General features: G+C 34.9%; 1 protein-coding gene across 3 annotated transcripts in view; it reads left to right on the top strand.

Moving 5' to 3' along the window:
- The window catches only part of CDH18 (cadherin 18), a 743,326-nt gene that overhangs the window by 491,573 nt on the left and 232,149 nt on the right, over positions 1-19,604 (top strand). The gene's annotated exons all lie outside the window — the stretch shown is intronic.

Raw genomic sequence — 19,604 nt, forward strand, 5'->3', positions numbered from 1 at the left:
TCCCTCCCATCCCTTTCTACTATGTAGTTGTGATGCTAGATGATTTTGCTGTGGCACCAGCGAAGCATGGCGTGAAGCTAACAGTTGATTTTAGATATTGAAATCTTGTTTCCTGTCAACAAGCAACTAACCATGGGGAAATTATATTAGCAGGAGATTCATAGGAAAAATAAACACATTAATTATACAAAAAATCTCAGGTTTCACAAATAATTTAAGAAGCCACAAAGGAGAAGGAGATAGCAATATTTACCTACCATGTATGCAAATTTGATAATTCACATAATTGCTAATGTGCAGAACCGTTACCAGAAAGAGCGCCAAATTACCCTCCGAAAAACTATGAAAATCATTGTCTATCAACATTTTTCAAAGAACGTATATTTGTTGTAGAAATCTATTGTATAGATATACGGACATGGATATGCAAAGATATATGTAAAAGGATGCCCATTGTAGTACTGTTCACAATAGTGAAAAATAGAAAACACACTTAAAGTACAGTGATAAAGAAGTTCTCAAATGAATAATTCTTCATATACTGATACCCTAGGCAGCCTTAAAATCAATGAATTCAAACTGTATATGCTGACATTCAAAGATCCAGAGTATTTTCGTGCAAAAAACGTTTTCAGAAATCCACGTGGAATAGCATCCAATTTATTTTTAAAAATAAATATGTGTTGCATAATATGTATGCACATACATAAGAAATATGTGAAGGAGACACACATGCAGGCGAAAGTGGTTACTTCTAAAAAAAAGAGGGTCGCAACTTTATTTGATATGAAAGTACATTCTTCTTTACTAAAATTATATATATATACATGTTATTTATGAAATGATAATAAAAAGTGAAATGTGGATTTATGTTAATAAAGAAATTAATAGCATTTATATTTAAAGTTATATGTTTCCAATACTAATAACAGCCAACAGTAGTGTGATAGATGACAACAAAATTTTCGTAACAGAAGATGTCTAAGATCATTGTTTTTACCATATACACATGAATTGAGTTTTGAATCATCCACTCATTAAAAAAAAAAATAAGAAAAACTGTGTCCTTTAATCTCTCCAGTTCTTTCTGGAAAGAAGGAGAGAGAAAGTGAAGGCATTTAACTGGCTGAGAACTGTGACAGTAGCTAATAATAAAATGTGAAATAAAACAAGAACCCTACATTTGAGCAGCTTGCAGACCTGTAAACAGAACATTTCAATGTGGTGTTTGATAAGCAAAAAAATAGAGGACCTGTAGAGCTGAACTGGGAGCCCTGCTTGCAAACTAGAGAAGACATCCTCTGAATCTTATATAATGTATGGGCCTTTTTCAGTTACACAAAGAGAAAAAAAGTGTGCTTTACACAGGCAACACATGATGAAAAATACTCCCCTATCTTCCCTGTAGGGTTGTATACTTTAGAGAATGTATGTATGGGGGAGGGGGGCAGGGGGTTTAAGGAGGAATAAGCAGGATCAACATGCAAATGATGGATTCCCTGTAGAGCTTTGCAGAAAATGCTATAAGAATTTGAAGAAGGCCAGAGAAGGCAGCACCAGGGACCTCCCACGTGTGCACATGTTTGTCAAATTATTGTTTCTTGTTTATCCAGAGGGCTAGAAATGCTTGTCAGTGAGTAATAGTCAGCAGGTAAAGTCTGTGGCATTCTGGATGTTTTAATAAAGAAAGATGCAGAGTAAACTGAAGTGGGTTTTGATGCATGCTTTAATATAATGTTTTCCTTTATCGCTTGGATTTACATACACCATGTAATTTCAGCTATTATCTAGGGAATCATATCCCCCCAAAGGAGGGATTTTCAGCCTTTCCACGACTGACATTTTGGACTGGATAATTCTTTGCTGTGGGGGGCTACCCTCTGCAGTCTAGGACGTTTAGCAGCATCACTGGTCGCTACTCTTTAGAGTCCAATAGCATCTCTCCCATTGCTGCCATATCGTGACGTCTTCAGACGTGATCCAAAGATCTCTGGAGGCCAAAACTGCTCTCAGTTGAAAATCACTGTCCTAGTAAACATGCAAGATAAAAGAATGAAAAGATTTCAAAGTGGAAACATGAATGGGAGAAATGATATTTGTTAAATTTAGAGTCCCTTTCAAAGAGAATCCCATCGTATTGCATGCTCATGCCATATATTTTGTGACCAAAACCAGTTCTAGGTAAGCAATTTTCATGTTTAGATATTAGTTGCCATGTTTAAATAGCTAACATTATGAAAACAGAGAGGAAAACCATTGAATAAAGTTAGGTTATTTGTGCTAACAGAAAGAAGATTAATTGTGTAGCCACACAAGAATCATTGTGGCTCTCATTTAAAAAACAATCTGCCTGTTTTTATAGCTTTGATTTAGAAAAGGACCATTTGAATTCTGATGGGCATCTAGTAAGTTTATTCTTAAACTTACCTAAAAATGCAGTTGCCTTCAACAAAGTGAACATATATGGACAGAATAACATTTTATATTTTGGAAGGCAAATGTAACCTGATAGGATTATGAAGAGACTTGTACACATTTTATCAATACACATTTAACATTTTTTTGTTTTCTTTTTTCCTGTAATATGTGGTTTATTATCATTCCAGTCTTGATGACTTTACCACCTCCTACCAATTAGTGTATAGAAATACTTCTTTAATTTGTTTTTCTATAATTTTATTAAATGTCTAGTTTTCAAAACTGAGTCCTAAGAATATGAAATGATGAAAAGTTAATATCATTGATTGTCTTCATGCAAAGAGGGAAATAACCATGAGATGAAATTATTCCTGGTTTTGGAGTCAGTGTTCAGGTGCACGTATGGCTTTTTGGCAATGAAGATAGAATAGATAAAATCTTATTTGTATACAGCATTGCCATTCTCAGATGGAAAGGGCCTAATTGTTTTTAGACATTTAGTGGTATGACAGTAACATATTATTATAAAAAAGCTAGTAAAGGTTTTTTTTTCTTAAATTGTATGTGTTGGTAAATCTCTTTCTTAAAGAACAATAATTTTATCCCTTCTATTTGTATGTAAGTATACCCATATTTCTGCAATTCTAGTCTTGCTGTTACCTGGAATCAGATTTTAGTATAAATTTAAATTTAAAATTAAATTTGGCTGCATTTCAATCACCTTAAATTTTCAAAAAAATTGGTTTATATATGGGAATTGTTTCAAAAAACTATTTGTTTCAAAGAAAACCATAGCAGATCACAATCTAATTTGAAAATAAATTTCACATCTGTTTTTCACAGAAACATATTTATAAGGAAATATATAAATCTCTACCTATCTCTTTTGTATGTTAATAAAATATACTAATGTGTAAACATTATTCAAAAGCATTTTTAAAATTAGATTATAGGAATAATGGTTTTTAATTCATTGGAGAGAGAAAAAAATATATTTTATGAAAATTATGAATATATAATTTATGAACACTAACTTCAGTGGAGTACCAAAACTTAGTTTGGCATATCAGGAGAAGATATGAAACTTTACTCTATGACTCTTAAATTCTGCAAGGTTCCTTGTCTTTGGAGATGTATTAAAACATCCCTAATCTTTTTCATGTTTTCTTTGTTCCCTTCCAATCTCTAAACCCCAGACCTGTTTCCATTTGCAGCTGTGTTCTTTGTCACCAAGCAACAAGAGACACCAGCTGTGCTTATTTTATTGTGCTGCTTGTTGGTTGATTTAGTTCTGCCCAAACATCTTGGGAGCTTCACCTGGATATCTTCCAGGATTCTAGTAGCCATTTTAAAATTATTACCCCGGGGCATAACTTCAGAATGAGATAATTTCAGTAAAGTGGAGCTGACACTGCAGTTCTACATGGTAGATTAGAGTGCATTTGAAGAACCACATAGGACAATTGGTGAATCATACATTGCACAAACATTTCTAATATTCATAAGTTTTTCCTTCTTAACTTCCTTCTCATAACTTTCCTTCTTAGCAGTTAGCTTTTGTTTTGTAACAAACCAAGCCACAATATACTGGCTCAAAATATCGTTCATTTTACAATGAACCATTGGAAAGAGAAATTAGGACAATGATCCCATTTATGATAGCATCAAAAAGAATAAAACACTTAGGAATAAATTTGACAAGGAGGTGAAGGATATGTACACTGAGAACTATAAGACACCAAGGAAAGAAACTGAAGGAGACCAAATAAATGGAAAACTATTCCATGGTCATGGATTGGAAGAATTAATATTATTAAAATGTCCATCCTACCTAAAGTAATCTACAGATTTAATACAATCCCTGTGAAAATCCCAATGGTGTTTTCCACAGAAATAGAACAAACAATTCTAAAACTTGTATGAATCTTCAAAAGACCCCAAGAAGCCAAAGCAATCATGAGAAAGAATAAAGGTGGAGGCATCACGCTTCCTGATTTCAAACTATATTATAAAGCTGCAGTAACCAACAGTACAGTATTGGGATAAAGACGGACATATACATCAATGGAACAGAATAAAGAGCCCAGAAGTACCCATTTATTTATGGTTAATGAATTGTTGACAAAAGAACTAAGAATATATAGTGAGGAGAGTATAGTCTCTTCAATAAATGATGTAGGGGAAACCGGAGAGCTACTGCAAAATAATGTGTGGACCGTTATCTTACAGCATACACAAAAATCAACTCAAAATGAATCAAAGATTTGTTGAATATAATACTTACAACCATAAAACTCCTAGAAGAAAACACAGTGGGTAAACTCCTTGACATCAATCTTGGCAATGACTTCTTAAATTCAATGCCAAAAGCAAACAAGTGGGCTTTAAAAAGTTTCTGCACAGCAAAGGAAGCCATCATCAAAAAGAAAAAGGCAACTTATGAAATAGGGGAAATACTTCACATTCATTCTCAGGGCAGCATTTCAAGAGAGCAAGAGCAGAAGCTTCGAGGGTTTTTGAAAAGAAGGCTCAGAAGTTCTGCTGCTCTACTTTTGCTGTATTCTATTACTGTACATCAATTGAAGCAGCATTCTGTAAATATTTATTGATTGATTACGTGTCAGCCCTTTCCACCTACACTTACGTCTGGAGGAAAGAGTTTGCAAAAATACAGCCACTTAATTTTTTGAATGTTATTGTTCTGATATCTGGTAAAAAAGTTTTTTTTGCTTTATCGAGTAATGATTCTTTTTATTTTCTTGTAAATAATTGCATTTGTTTTTTCAAGAAGGACCACAAAGCCAATTTATTTTTTATTCAATGATTGATATGATCTACCAGGTTGCATTTTATGCTATTTCAGATCCCTTAGTTTCTCCATTTACTCTTTATGAAAGTAGACCAGACTTGGAAATCCCCAGTAAAACTGATCAGTTCTTAGTAGAAAATACTTCACTGGAATAAGCAAATTATTTCACCATAAGCTGGACCCAATTTACAAAAATTAAATCTCCACCTTATGGGGTTTTTTGGCCATACCACAAGACTTGCTAGATCTTATTCCCCTGATCAGGGATCGAACCCAGACCCTCAGCAGTGAAAGCATGGAGTCCTGACCATTGGACCACCAGAGAATTTCCAAACCTGCACGTAATGTTTTAAAAAATATATTCAAAAAGTGTTTTCACACGTATGCTTCTCAGTATAGGAAATGTGAATACAAAGCAAACCAATCAGAGTTTTGGCAATTCTTGATGCGACTTATGTTCAGGTAATTGTGAAAAATATAATGGGTGAAGTTTTCATAATGGCTAAGGGAATATTCTGGTGTTTAAATTAGCCTTGGAACTTAATACTTCTCTTCATGGAGATAATGTCTTTTTTTTAAAAAACACATCTTAACATTCTTCATACAACTGATATTAGGACATTCTGAGTTTATTATTTTATTACTCACTACTTTATATTATACATTAATTTGAGCTTGTCTGATATTTTACTGATTTGTAGGTCCCTCACATTTTTTAAATTATTTTATTTCTGTGTCATATGCACCTAACAAAGTATCACAAACATAGTAGCCATTAAGTAAATAGACTCTATATGGAATAAAGACAAAATATACTTTTTATAGAGGTAAAGAGCTATTATTTGTGATAATTTTTCTGTATTCTTATCACAAATTTATGGATATAAATTTTTCTTATTAAAATCATTCTTAATTTTGACAAAAATGCACTAGCACTTTATATAATTTATCCTAATTATGGCCACTTTTGTTGTTTTTCTCCCTCTCCTCTCCTCTCTTCTCCTCTCTTCTTTCCTTTTCTTTCTTTCTTTTTCTTTCTTTCTTTCTTTCTTTCTTTCTTTCTTTCTTTCTTTCTTTCTTTCTTTCTTTCTTTCTTCTTTCTTTCTTTCTTTTTCTTTCTTTCTTCTTTCTTTCTTTCTTTCTCTCCCTTCCTTCCTTCCTTCCTTCCTGGAGAAATAGACCAAACAAAATATCTCAGACACTTACCATTACTCAATTACCACTGATAATATTAATTAGTCTATGCTATTACCCTTATATTTTAATAAAAACTCATAATTTAAAATGACTGTGAAATATTATAAAATGAAAAATATGGGAATTCCCTGGCAGTCCAGTGGTTAAGACTCCGCGCTTTCACTGTATAGGGCCAGGGTTCAGTCCCTGATCTGGGAACTAAGATCCTGCTAGCCATGCCGAAACAAAACAAAAAAGCCTCTAGGCAATCTTTCTGACACTAAGCTTCTCTGAGTCTAGAATCACTGTACTAAAATGAAGCAGCTATACATTTCCATCATTATATTTAAAAAAATATATTTTTAAGTGTGAAATCGTATTAGAGCACATGCTGCTTAAATTTCATTCTAAAAACTCATGCAATATATTCAACCTCCATTTTTTGAGTAGTTTTTGCCATTTTCTAGGAATTGGGTATAGAGCAAAGGAAGTCCTCCCAAGATCCACTAAGTTTCTCTCAGCTAAATTCATTTCCCACCTTAGTAAATGGAAAATACTTTCTTTTTCCCATACACTGGTAAGGAGAGAACTTTGTGAAGGTCGGTCTAGATCTTTTATGCTTTTACAAGCTAAATGGCTTCTTTATTTTTAAAACATATTATGGCCTTTATTATGTTGAGGTATGTTCTCTTTATATCTACTTTGTTCAGGTTTTCTTAAGATAAGGGAATGTAGAATTTTGTTAAAACATTTCTTCTGCATCTATTCACATGACTTTTATTCTTCAAGTTGTGAATATGGTATCACATTGACTGATTTACCAATATGGACCCATCCTAGCTTTCTTGGGATAAAGCCCACTTGATCATGGTGTATGACCCTTTTAATGTGTTGTTGAATTTGGTGTGCTGATATTTTGTTGAGGATTTTTACATCTATGTTCATCAGTGATACTGGCCTATATTTGTGTTGTGTGTGTGTGTGTGTGTGTGTGTGTGTGTGTATGTGTGTGTGATTTTCCTCTCTGGTTTTGGTATCAGGGTGATGTTGACCTAGTAAATGAGTTCAGAAGCATTGCTTCCTTTTCAATTTTTGGAATAGTTTGAGAATGATAGACATTAATTCTTCTTTAAATGTTTGGTAGAATTCACCTGTGAAGCTATCTGGTCCTGGGCTTTTTCGTTGGTTAGGTGCTTTCTTATTACTGATTCGGTTTTGTAACTAGTGATCAATCTGTTCATATTTTGTATTTTTTCTTGATTCAGTCTTGGAAGATTGTATATTTCTAGGAATTTACCTGTTTCCTCTCATAATTGTTTAGTATAATCTCTTATGATGCTTTATATCTCTGTGGTGTTGTCTGTAACTTCTCTTCTTCCGTTTCTGATTTTATTTATTTATTTGGGCCTGTTCTTTTTTTTTTTTTTTTCTTCTTCCGTGAGTCTGGGTAAAGGTTTGTCAATTTTCTTTATCTTTGCAAAGAATCAGCTCTTAGTTTCATTGAATTTTCTGATGTTTTTCTAGTCTATATTTCATTTATTTCTGCTCTGATCTGAATATTTCCTTTCTTCTACTAATTTTGGGCTTTATTTTTCTTCTTTTTCTACTTCCTTTAGGTATAAGTTTAGATTGTTTATTTGAGATTTTTCTTGTTTCCTGAGATAGGTCTTTATCACCACAAACTTCCCTCTTTGAAGTGCTTTTGCTGTGTTCCATAGATTTTAGAACATTGTTTTTCCATTTTGATTTGCCGGGCTGTTTATGAGGCACAGCCATGACTTCTGTAGGCATGCTGGGGGCAGGGCCGGTCCCCAGCGTGGCTGGCTTAGAAGTGTGATTGCAACTGCTGTGAGAGTGGTGGTGCCCTGGAGACCCCAACATGACTGGCTGTGAGGCCCCGCCACCACTGATCGTGTGCTAGGCTGGACCCTGGAGGGGATGCTGCTTTGGAAAGACTCTGGTGGCAGCCGGGAGCACACACTGGGTGGGCTAGGGTGGGAACTGCTTTGGAGGGGTACTCGTGGTAGTCCTCAGAGGAACTCCAGGGCAGGGCACATGGTATTAACTAGGTTCATGGAGGGTGACCAGTGCTGGGCCAGCTAGCTGAAAAGAGAGTAAAAAAAAAAAAAAAAAATGATGCCCACCAGCACTTCTGTTCCTGGAGAAAGTTCCACCTTCTACCTGCTCCCTCAGTACATGTCCTAAAATTAGTTAGTGAATCTCCTTCTCACATGACCCAGGCACATTTTAAACTGCTGCCTCTGCACTAGGACTTGGGGTGAGTAAGTGTGTATGTAAGGCCTTCATTAGTGACGTCTGTTTCCTCTGGCTCTCCTGGATGCAAGCCCCACTGGTTTTCAAATCCAGACATTATGGGGGCTCGACTTCTGCATGCAGGTCTCCCAGCCTGGGGAGCACAAGGTGCGGCTCAGACCTCAGGGAGGCCTCTGCAGGTGTGATATCCCTCCCGCCTGTGGATTGCCACTCCAGGGGTGTGGGTTTCACCAGACTTCACCTCTGCCCCTCCAATAGTCTCCAAGCGGTATTTTCTTAAATCCTTGGTTGTAGAAGATCTGTTCTGCTAGCCTTCAGGATGTTTTCAGAGATAGTTGTTCTATATGTAGTTGTAGTTTTAGTGTGTCCTTGGAAAAAGGTTAAGCTCAGGATTTTCATCCTCTGCTTTCTTGAACAGGACTCTTGGTAGATGTCTGCTATTAAGTTTCAACTAATCAATGCTAATCTGACTTTGCCATTGACTTTTTTCATATAAGAAAATTACTATTGAATTTTTGGTAGCATACTGAATATTCATTGGCAAAGGAACCAATGGTTCCGTTTTACTGAGGCCATCACAGTGAAAATTTTCCCCAGTCTCACTGATGTGTTCATTAGTGTAAGTCTAACTAAATGATCTCATTAAAACTTCCCCTGCTGTATCACACTGAAGTGCCAATGGAATATTGAAAACATTGTGCCCCTTCTGAAGGAGGCACTGCTCTGGAAGTTTATCACAGAGTGATGTGTATGTGTGGCAAGGAAGAAACAAACACAAAAATAACAATATGTGATGGCTTTTGTTTTACCCAGCTGTGGTAAGTTGTTATCAGCAACAGGAAGAAACTCAACTAGAAGAATCTAAATGCATATCAGTAAACAATATGGAATATCATGTAGCTATGAAAATTGTATTTACCAAGATGGCATGGACATTTTCATGCCATGTTCCGTTATTACAGAAAAAGCTGCATAGAGTTCTGTTTAGTATGTATATAACTACAAGATAGACCTTTGAATGCGTGGAGAGAGCTATGGAAAGACACGTAAGACACTGCTAAGATTGCTTTTCTTAAGGGAAATGGTACAGGAGTTGTATTTTTCTTACTAAGCTCATGTTTGACTTTTTTAATTTAAAATATTCTGTAAGATAAATACAATGAACAAAAATAGATTGCTTGAGTAGGAATATTTCTGTATTGTCCTTTCTGCAAAGAGATGTAAGAGCACCAGTCTTGGAATTGCTTTGTAACTAAATTTATGTTCTGACTCTGAGTCTGTGTGATTAAAGCAGCTACTGAGACTGCAGCTGACAAAGTCACAGAAGACTTGCTGATTCCAAGCAGCTTTTCATAAACCTCTTCAAACAGGTTTAATTTTCAGTCTTAAAAAATATATCTAAACATATACACACATATATATATACATATATGTAGATACATGCACACACGCACATACACAAAAAACACTTATACATATTTTATAATAAAATAATAATAATAATAATAATAATAATAATAATAATAATAATATAACCACCCTAGTGAGCCAGTAAAACTCTGTGGTCAATATTTTGATTTTCCTGACTGAGTCCGTTGCAAACACTTACCTGTGTGTACAGAGCCAAAGTAGCACGCATGTGATATATTTATGTTTCTATATTTTAAATAATCTAGATCATATGTTTAAATAATTTGATCTCAGGAATTAGTTTTCATATACATCAAGAGAAAAACCAGGAAGAAACATTATATATAGATGAGCCAAAGGGCAAGAGCTACAATTATAAAATACTTTATATAACTGTATCATAAAGGCCATTTTCCCCAAACATTTTGTAGTATTTTCAATTCAAATACTACAAAGGAGTAGTCATTGTCAACAAAGTCCTACAGCAACATTGTAGAGGGTGGCAGTTCAGTAGACAGTGCCCCTGAAGGAGGATCACTTACCACAAAGCAGCACTAGTCCAACCATAGCTTGCAGTGTGAGTGAGAAATCAACTTTTATTGTTTAATGCTGCTGAAATGTAGGGGTTGTTATTGCAACATAATTTAACCTGCTTTTTCTGATATTTTTCCCCTTGACAAAAAGAAGCCATAAGTATTTCAAAAAGAAACGGTAATAGCAAAATAGGGTGCCAGCAGTGGACAAATCCAGAGATTCCAAAGATTCCTGAGCATTGAAAATATTAAAAGTTGATTAATGGGGTAAAAAAGACAGATCACATTTATAGCCCTAAACACTAAAGGTGAAAATTGTTCTCCTCCCAAATCCCTTGTAAGTATAAAAAAAAAAAGAAAGGAAAAAAAAGGAAGTCACTTGGACAACTTACTATATTAAAGACTTCGTAACAAGGAAGAATTTTGTCAACCTATTCTGTGCATACAAAGAAAATGTATTTGTATTATACCACTAAAGCCTTTGAATTTTGTTTTGTTTTGTTTTGTTTTAGTTTTCCTAAGGATGGCTCAAATAAGAGTATTGGGACATAAGGATGAAGCATAAAATAGTTTCCAGTAAACCAAAAAAAAAAAAAAAAAAAAAAAAAAACACATAAGATGGGAACAAAAAAAGAATAAAAGAGCTCTTACCAGTAGGGGAATATCACAAAGTCCCTGCTTCTGATGCAAACCACTCCTCCCTTTTGGGACACAAGAGTCCTTAACCTGCCTAGCAAATACATGAACCCATTCTACTGCACTTACTAAGATGCAGCATTCCTATTTATCAGGGGAAACATCAGCTCCATTTTTAAAATTTCTATTTTAATGTTATGTTTTCTTCTTTATTGAGGTGTAATTGACAAATAGGAATTGTGTATATTTAAGGTGTACAACTGGATGTTTTGATGTATGTATACATTGTGAAATGACCACTGTGGTCAAGCTTATTAACATATTTATTACCTCACATAGTTACCATTTTCTTTTTTTCTTCCTTTTTTTAATGTGTGTATATGTAGTGAGAAGATTTATGATCAACCCTCTTAGCAAATTTCAAGTATACCATACAGTATTGTTTACCATAGTCACTATGTGATACATTGTCTCCAAAATGCATTCATCTTGCAGAACTGAAATGTTGTATCCTTTTCCAACATCTCCTCATTTTCTGCCCCCTGCCCTACCCCTGGCAGCCACCATTCTATTTTCTGTTTTATGAGTTCGAATATTTTAGATTCCACACATAAGTACGAGAATGCGGTATTTGTCTTTCTGTGTCTAGCTTATTTTCCTTAGGATAATGTCCTCCAGGTTCACCATGTTGTTGCAAATGGCAGGATTTCCTTCTTATTTGAAGGCTGAAATATAGCCATGTCTACATCACATTTTCTTTATTCATCTCTCAGTGGACATTTAGGCTGTTTCTAATGACCTCAAATATATAATGGAAAAAATATCAAGGGTGAAAAGATGATGAATTATATATGTTTCCTCAGAAATCGTTAGGGGCACGACATCTGCTGCCTAAAATCAATGCAGCAAAATATAAGGATTTAAACATTTTATCTATAATAATAAAAGTAATGCTACCATAATTAAACTTAATAATGTAATTAAAATTACATGGTGGGGAGAGATATTGGGAGGTAATGTAGATGCACTGCATCCTTCATCTTTAATTATATCAATGAATATTTTCAATTGTGATACACTCAGAAAATTTAAATTAAAATGAAAGAATAGATATTAGGACAAAAAGTGTCGCTGCTTTTAATAGTGGATCTGGTAAGAGTAGGCATAGGACTAAGACATACAGAGGATTTTAATTTTGTGTCTGTATTGTTTTGTTGTTTTATTTTTGGTTACTGTAAAATATGGAGACTGTGCTATTAAAGTACTTAAAAGTCAATTTTTCAGTTAACTGGTAAAAAAGAAATTGAAGTTATTATATTTTCTCAATAATTGAAGTCCGTGACTGAATGTCAGTTGTTTACGTGTGTGTATATATATACACGTATATTTACATAAATGTGTATGTATAATATATAGCATATATATTATAATCTTCTATTTAACACTTCTGAAAAATTATTGACAATTTTTGTGAGCAAAGAAGGCCAAAATATTTCTCTCCCTGGTATTCTATTTAGTAGTAGTTGTTTCATAGTTTATTGGTTTTGATTTTATTTCTGCTTTTGTTGATATTATTGAATGAAAATTCAGCCTAAATAATAGTGTGTTATTCAGAAAAATGCTGAACTTGTTAATAATTTTATTTTTTAAATAGAGTATTTTCCAAAGAGTGAGCATTAAAGCAACTTATAGATACAAACTGCAATTTTTGATAAGAAATTGATATAAAATCAGAAATTATGCAGTGGACTTTACTATCACACATGCTAAACTAGGGAATACTTTAAGAATTATTGAAGTACTATTCATTGTATCTCTAAATAAATAGATTGATAGGTAGACAGAGTGTATATGTGTATGAATTTTACTCCACATTAAAAACATTCTTCCCAAAAGTCTCATTTTTTAATTTTGCATAAAATAGCTCTCCAAATGATATATTTGTCACATTTGAATATGTTAAATAATTTCAAGTTATTGAATGTAAAGAACACCCAGATTCTCATTTGAAAGTAGTAACTGTATTAGAACCAAGTACAGAATCTAATCTTTATATTTGGTATAGTCGTTATTCAGAAAAAAAAAATGAAGGAAAATTGGGGAGAAACTTGTTAATACCTTCTGTACACATTAGAGTTTAATCAGGAAAACCAAATCCACTGTTATTTAGTTCAAAAGAAGGGACTGAATCTGCAGGGGAAGTTAGAAAAATGGTAGGAGAAATGAAAAGCCAAATAGTGGACTGTGAGGCAGGCACTGAAGGAGTTGAGCATCCTTAAGGCTGGGAGGGTGGTGTTACCTAACCCCAGGAGCTGGGGTTTAGTGCACAGACATTGGAAACACTAGTCAATGCCAATGACAGGTGTTAGAGTTCTACAAAGAGAGCAGAACAGGGTAGGAAAGTAATGTGAAGGCAACATGCAAATGCATTTAGAAGATATGGTAGACTGGTGGCGATATGACAATCAACTCACTTTTTACTACAACCATTTGCTCTGTACAGAAATCAAGAAAATCCTGAGCATTCTGTAAGGTTACAGAAGAGTACAACACTGTGGTCGGTACTTGGAGATTGCTTCCCCCTAAGTATTTTACATACACCTTCATCTGAAAAAATATATTTACTGACTTGACCTTTGTCTATCGTGTGTGTAGGAGGCGCTGAAATATAATGCTGCCTCTCTTTAAATAGTTGCATCTGGACAGCCATTACATACTGCCAAGTAAATGGACAAGAAAAGGGCAGAAGAGACTGTAACTATTAACACTCAGCAGGTCATGATTGAATGGCGCGATGGAGTATATGGGAAAGAACATCACATAGCAAAACAAGCAGGACCAGCTTGATTTCTGCCTTCTCAAACTGTCAACTATACAACTTTTATGAACCTCAATGCTCCCATCTGTAAAATGGCATTGCATGTAATTTTCTCAATAGATTTATTTTGTTGTTAAATTAAATGACATATAACAGAGGGATCCCCACATCTTTGGTACTAAATACATTTCCTTAATTTCTTTCTCATTTAAGGGATATGATAAAATGCTTACTTGAGTAAACTCAAATCTCACATGAGGTAGTTCCATAAAGTGGATTTAATTGAAAGAACACAGAATCTAACAATAGCCGTGATTGAAAATGTACAGTTAGCATAGTGAATTTTGCTTTGTTACCCAGATGTTTCATAAGTGTACTTGCAAAGAATTTTTTTTTAATCCGATGACTCTTAGGTAACTGCTCAAAGCTTTATAAAACTACATGATGACTGGAGTACTGTGTTATTTCTCTGTTGGTGAAATTACAGTCCTGTGTAGAATGAAATTTAAGTTGTGTCTTGATGACTATTACTTTTTCACAGTCCCTGGAAAAATCTTCTGGGAATTAAGCCCTAAGAGATTCCTTCAGAGTGATATTCTTGGCCTTCATAAATCTCCAGCTTATTTTTAGTCAAAGTTCTTGTTCAATGTTAATTCACTTGAGATTTTAACAGAGCTGTGAACCCTGACAAGTCGTGCATAATGACTTGCAATCTCAGAGAATATTTGCTTGGTATTAAAATGCCTTATTAAATATTTCAAATTGGTCTTTAGAGGCTTTCAGCAAAGTCCACTCTGTTTCTCATTGATATGTAACGTTACAAAATGTGTGCTGTTTGTAAAACAGTAGTACAAAAAGAAACCATATGAAAAGAATGACATAGGGCAGTCACCAAAGGAAATGACAAATTTCATTGTAGAAAAGAGGTCTTGAAAGCTTTTTTATGTACTTGAATCTTTTCAGATTTGTTTCAACCATCAGCTGAGCAGTTCTGATCCCTAGCATGGTATTAGCTAGGTATGAAAGGTAGGAAATATTTAATGTGACAGTACTGTACACTAAATAGCCAGTGCACTTTGCAATGCAATATTTCTGTGATTATGGTTTTTAATGAAAACAGTTGTAAAAATTAAAAATGCTTATTAGCACTTATTAAAGTTTTCTTTGATTGGAAGCCAGTTATGTAGGGGAGGGACTGTTGGTTTAATATCTATTGACCAAATCCATATAATAATTTCCAGAGAAAATTAGATACTTATTTTAATATTCTAATGGAATAATGGACTTTAAGGTATCACTTTACATATTTTTCTTTGGAAATCTAGCACTGTAGAGGATAATAATTTTCTCTTTTTCATTATGTATGCAGTTAGGACCCATGGACAAAGGAATTGAATTGTCCAAAGTGGGATGCTTTTCTCAGACAGATATATCCATACCGATAATTTTTTTTTCATTTAAACTTTTAACCAGGAATAAAAAAGTCTTCATTAAAATGACCAGTATAATTAATTACTTTACTTAGAAATGCCAACAGGTGGATCAGTAGTAATGCCTAATATTCAAAAAAATCAAATGCCATTAATTTCTATATACTTTTATCTACTTGTGAGATTAACTTTTGATTTTATCTCATTTATGATGTATCAGGCATCAAATAGCCTAGGATATTATCCTTCATTTTTTTCTTGGCTTGTAACTTCAGACTTTTGTCCAGAGTCAGTTAAAAAACAACTGGGAGGGTCTCGAGGGAGGGTGGTGGGGGAGTCGAGAGAGGGAGGGAATACGGGGATATGTGTATAAAAACAGATGATTGAACTTGGTGTACCCCCAAAAAATAATAAATAAATTAAAAAATAAATAAATAAGAAGAATCTTAGAATAAGATTGCTAGGTTAGGTAGAGAGCTGGTTAACAGCCTCTAGGGCAATAAAACCATAACCATTAGGGTTAGCTTTCTGAGTGGACGAAATCTACATGTCAACATGTAATTTCATAGTGTCTGTGCTCTAATCAAATAGTGAATAACCCAGTGAAATATGTGGGCACCCTCCCAGATGATTAAATAATACTTGGGCAGGTCGTTAAACAATGTCCCAGCGTGACATGGAAAAGACACGCTTGCCCCACCACCTTCCCTTATTTCTAATTTTTTTTTTAATTTTTTAAAATTTTTTGGCTGCATTGGTTCTTCGTTGCTGCACGCGGGCTTTCTCTAGTTGCAGAGAGCGGGGGCTACACTTGCGTTGCGGTGCGTGGGCTTCTCGTTGAAGTGGCTTCTCTTGTTGCAGAGCACGGGCTCTCAGTGCATGGGCTTCAGTAGATGCAGCATGTGGGCTCATTAGTTGTGGCTCTCGGGCTCTAGAGTGCAGGCTCGGTAGTTGCGGTGCATGGGCTTGGTTGCTCCGAGGCATGTGGGATCTTCCCGTCCCAGGGCTCGAACCCATGTCCCCTGCATTGGCAGGTAGATTCTTAACCACTGCACCACCAGGGAAGTCCCAATCATACTTCTTCTAATGCTCTGTAATGCTCTTGCCCCAAATCCATCAGAAAGAGTGCTTCACTGCCTGTGAGGCTCTGAAACCTCACAACCCAACCCATGGACTGTTTTCCCTTGAATAAAGGACATCAAACTCAAAAAAAAAAAAAAAAAAGCTGTAAATTCTGAAAATAAATGTTACTTCCTCCCACTGCGACTAGAACACAAGGTATCAGTTTGTTAGGGCTGCAAGACCAAAGGACCACAAACTGCGTAGCTTTAACAACAAGCATTTATTCTATCACTGTTCCTGAAGCTAGGACCTAGGACTTCAGGACCTAGATGCCTGAGGTCAAGGTATCAGCAGGGTTATGTTCCCTCTTAAAGTGCTAGAAAATGATCTGTTCTAAGCATCTCCTCCAGCTTTTACTGCTTTGCTGTCAATCTTTGACTTATCTTGGCTTGCGGAGGTATCACTTTGATCTCTGCCTTCATCTTCACATAATGTATAATACTTCCTGTGTGTGTGTGTGTGTGTGTGTGTGTGTCTCCCTCCAAATTTTCTATTTTTATAAGGACACCAGTCATATTAGGGTAAGGGCCCAAACTACTGCAGTATGACTTCATTTTAATTAATTACATCTGTAATGAGCCTATTTCCAAATAAAGTCACCTCTTGAAGAACTGGAGTTTAGAAATTCAACATAGGAACTCTGAGAGACAACAATTCAACTCATAACACACATCCTAAGGCATTTTTTAACTTTATTTATATATTTTTAGTGAAAATTAAGTCTTTTTTCCCTAATGTAGAAGACCTTCCAAAAGTACCAATAGTTCTTAAAATGTTCCCATCAAACCTTCAAATAAAGAAGAAAATAAAATAGGTATATGTTTTCCTTCTGGTCTAAAACTCCTTAGTAGGGAATCTTTGAACCATTGAGTAAGGGATTTATTTTCCATCCCTGCTATTTAACTCTACTTCTGCTGTATTCTGGGTCAAGTTGACTTTTGGTTGAGCTGTGCTTTGCATATACCTATGCTCCCTTCAACCAGCAATCTGTGTGCCCAGAGTGGCAGGCTACTACCTTCGGATGCCACCAAAGTACAATGATAGAGATAATTTGGCTTTACACGCAAATAGAATTGCCCAGTACCTGTGAGACCAACTGTACAGAGGTGTGTGTATTTGATAATGACCATACTTTTTGACCCGGGTAGGGAGTTAATATATTTTCTTTCTCTACTCTGGAACTCATTTCTGCTCTGCCCACTTGTTTTTGGTACTTTAAACCATCACTTATTCAATACCACCACACTATCTTTATTTCTTTCCTTTCTCCTTTCCTCTTTGTTCTTTATTTCACTTGTCACTCCATTCAGACATCTCAGCTTTCACTTAACAAGCCTGGGCTTTTAAAGACAGCTCAAGCCAAGCAGAGCATTCATTTTCTTTCCTGTGGTGTCCAGCCTATCACATAAATGATGTGTGATCTTGCATTATTTGCCTTTCCCAGTTTTCTCTGTGGAATGGTTGCTTTGGGGCTACTTTTAAGACCTTAAAATTATTTAGACCTAAATCACTATTGTAAGGCCACAGTAAGTTTTAAAACTTGAGCATTTTTAAAGTGTGGTTTCTTCAAAGATGGACATTATTTTGCTGATTTCCATCTACACTTTTTTTTTGAATCCTAGTAATTCTTATATGCCCAGTATGATCAGTATTTTTCCTATAGGATCAAAGATTTGACTATAATTTTATAACATTTTAGCCATAGTATGGGCTTTTTATACTTTTTAGAGTCTGACCTGGGTACCTACTACAGATTTTAATTTCTTCAATGAAGTACCAAATGAAAATCCTTTCCTCCTAAACCAACTTTTTTGGATAAATATCTACCTACTGATATTCTCTGAACAGGTTGGAAAGATGAATACGGGTATGGAGCAGGTGTTGAGACATCACAGAAAAAGTCTTTGATGTTCTATAGTAATAATTATTATACTTAGTAGTGGAAGAGATAGTCTACACGTGACTAGCTCTGGAAAGTTTATCAAGCCAGAAATAGTCCTATAATGAGAAAAATTGTGGTACACATCCAAGCCCAAATAAGGCTCTCTAAGAATGGACTAGCAGTGAAGAAAGAAGATAATTTTTTTAAACTTTATAATCTGAGATCATCATAGACTCATATGCAGTCTTGAGAAATGATATAGGCTTCTTGTACCCTTGACCCAGTTTTACCCAATGCTAACATCCTGCAAAGCTATCCAATAAAAAACAATATCATAACCAGGTTTTTGAAATTATTTACGAACCTTATTTAGATTTCCCTAGTTTTACCTGTGTGTATGTGTATGTGTTTAGTTCTCCTGTCTTCGTAATCAAAATACTGTACAATTCCAGCATCATCAGGATCTCTGATATTGCCCTTTTCTAACCAAACCTATCCCTTTCCACTCCTCCTTTCCCAGACTCTGTCATTCACTTCTAAAACTGTGTCACTTCACGAATGTTAAATAAATGAAATCATACAGTATATTATGTAGCCTTTGGGGGTTGTCTTCCCCTTCCCCCAGTATAATTCACTGAAGATTTATCCAAGTTAGTGCATATATCAATATTCTGTTCATTTTTATTGCTGAGTAGTATTCCATAGTAAAACTGAACCATGCTTTGTTTAACCGTTTTCCCATTAAAGGACATCTGCGCTTCTTCCAGTTTGGTGCTACTAAGAAGAATGTTGCTGTGAATATTTGTAAACAGGCTTTTATGTGAACATACGTTTGTATTACTCTAGCATAAATGCCCAAGAGTACAATTTGCTGGGTTGTATGGGAAATGTATGTTTGTTTAAGAATTTGCTAAACTTACATTTCCACCAGCAATGTATGAGTGGCCTAATTTCTTGCCAAAATTTGGTGTCATCACTATGTTCTATTATCCACAATTAGAAATTTCTCCTAGGTATAACACAGTCCTTTTCTTCTGAGTGTGCATAATTACTAGTTATATTTTTGCTTAGCATCTCAATGTTATAATACTATTTA

This window comes from Hippopotamus amphibius, chromosome 15 (genome assembly GCF_030028045.1).
Source record: "Hippopotamus amphibius kiboko isolate mHipAmp2 chromosome 15, mHipAmp2.hap2, whole genome shotgun sequence".
NCBI lineage: Eukaryota > Metazoa > Chordata > Mammalia > Artiodactyla > Hippopotamidae > Hippopotamus > Hippopotamus amphibius.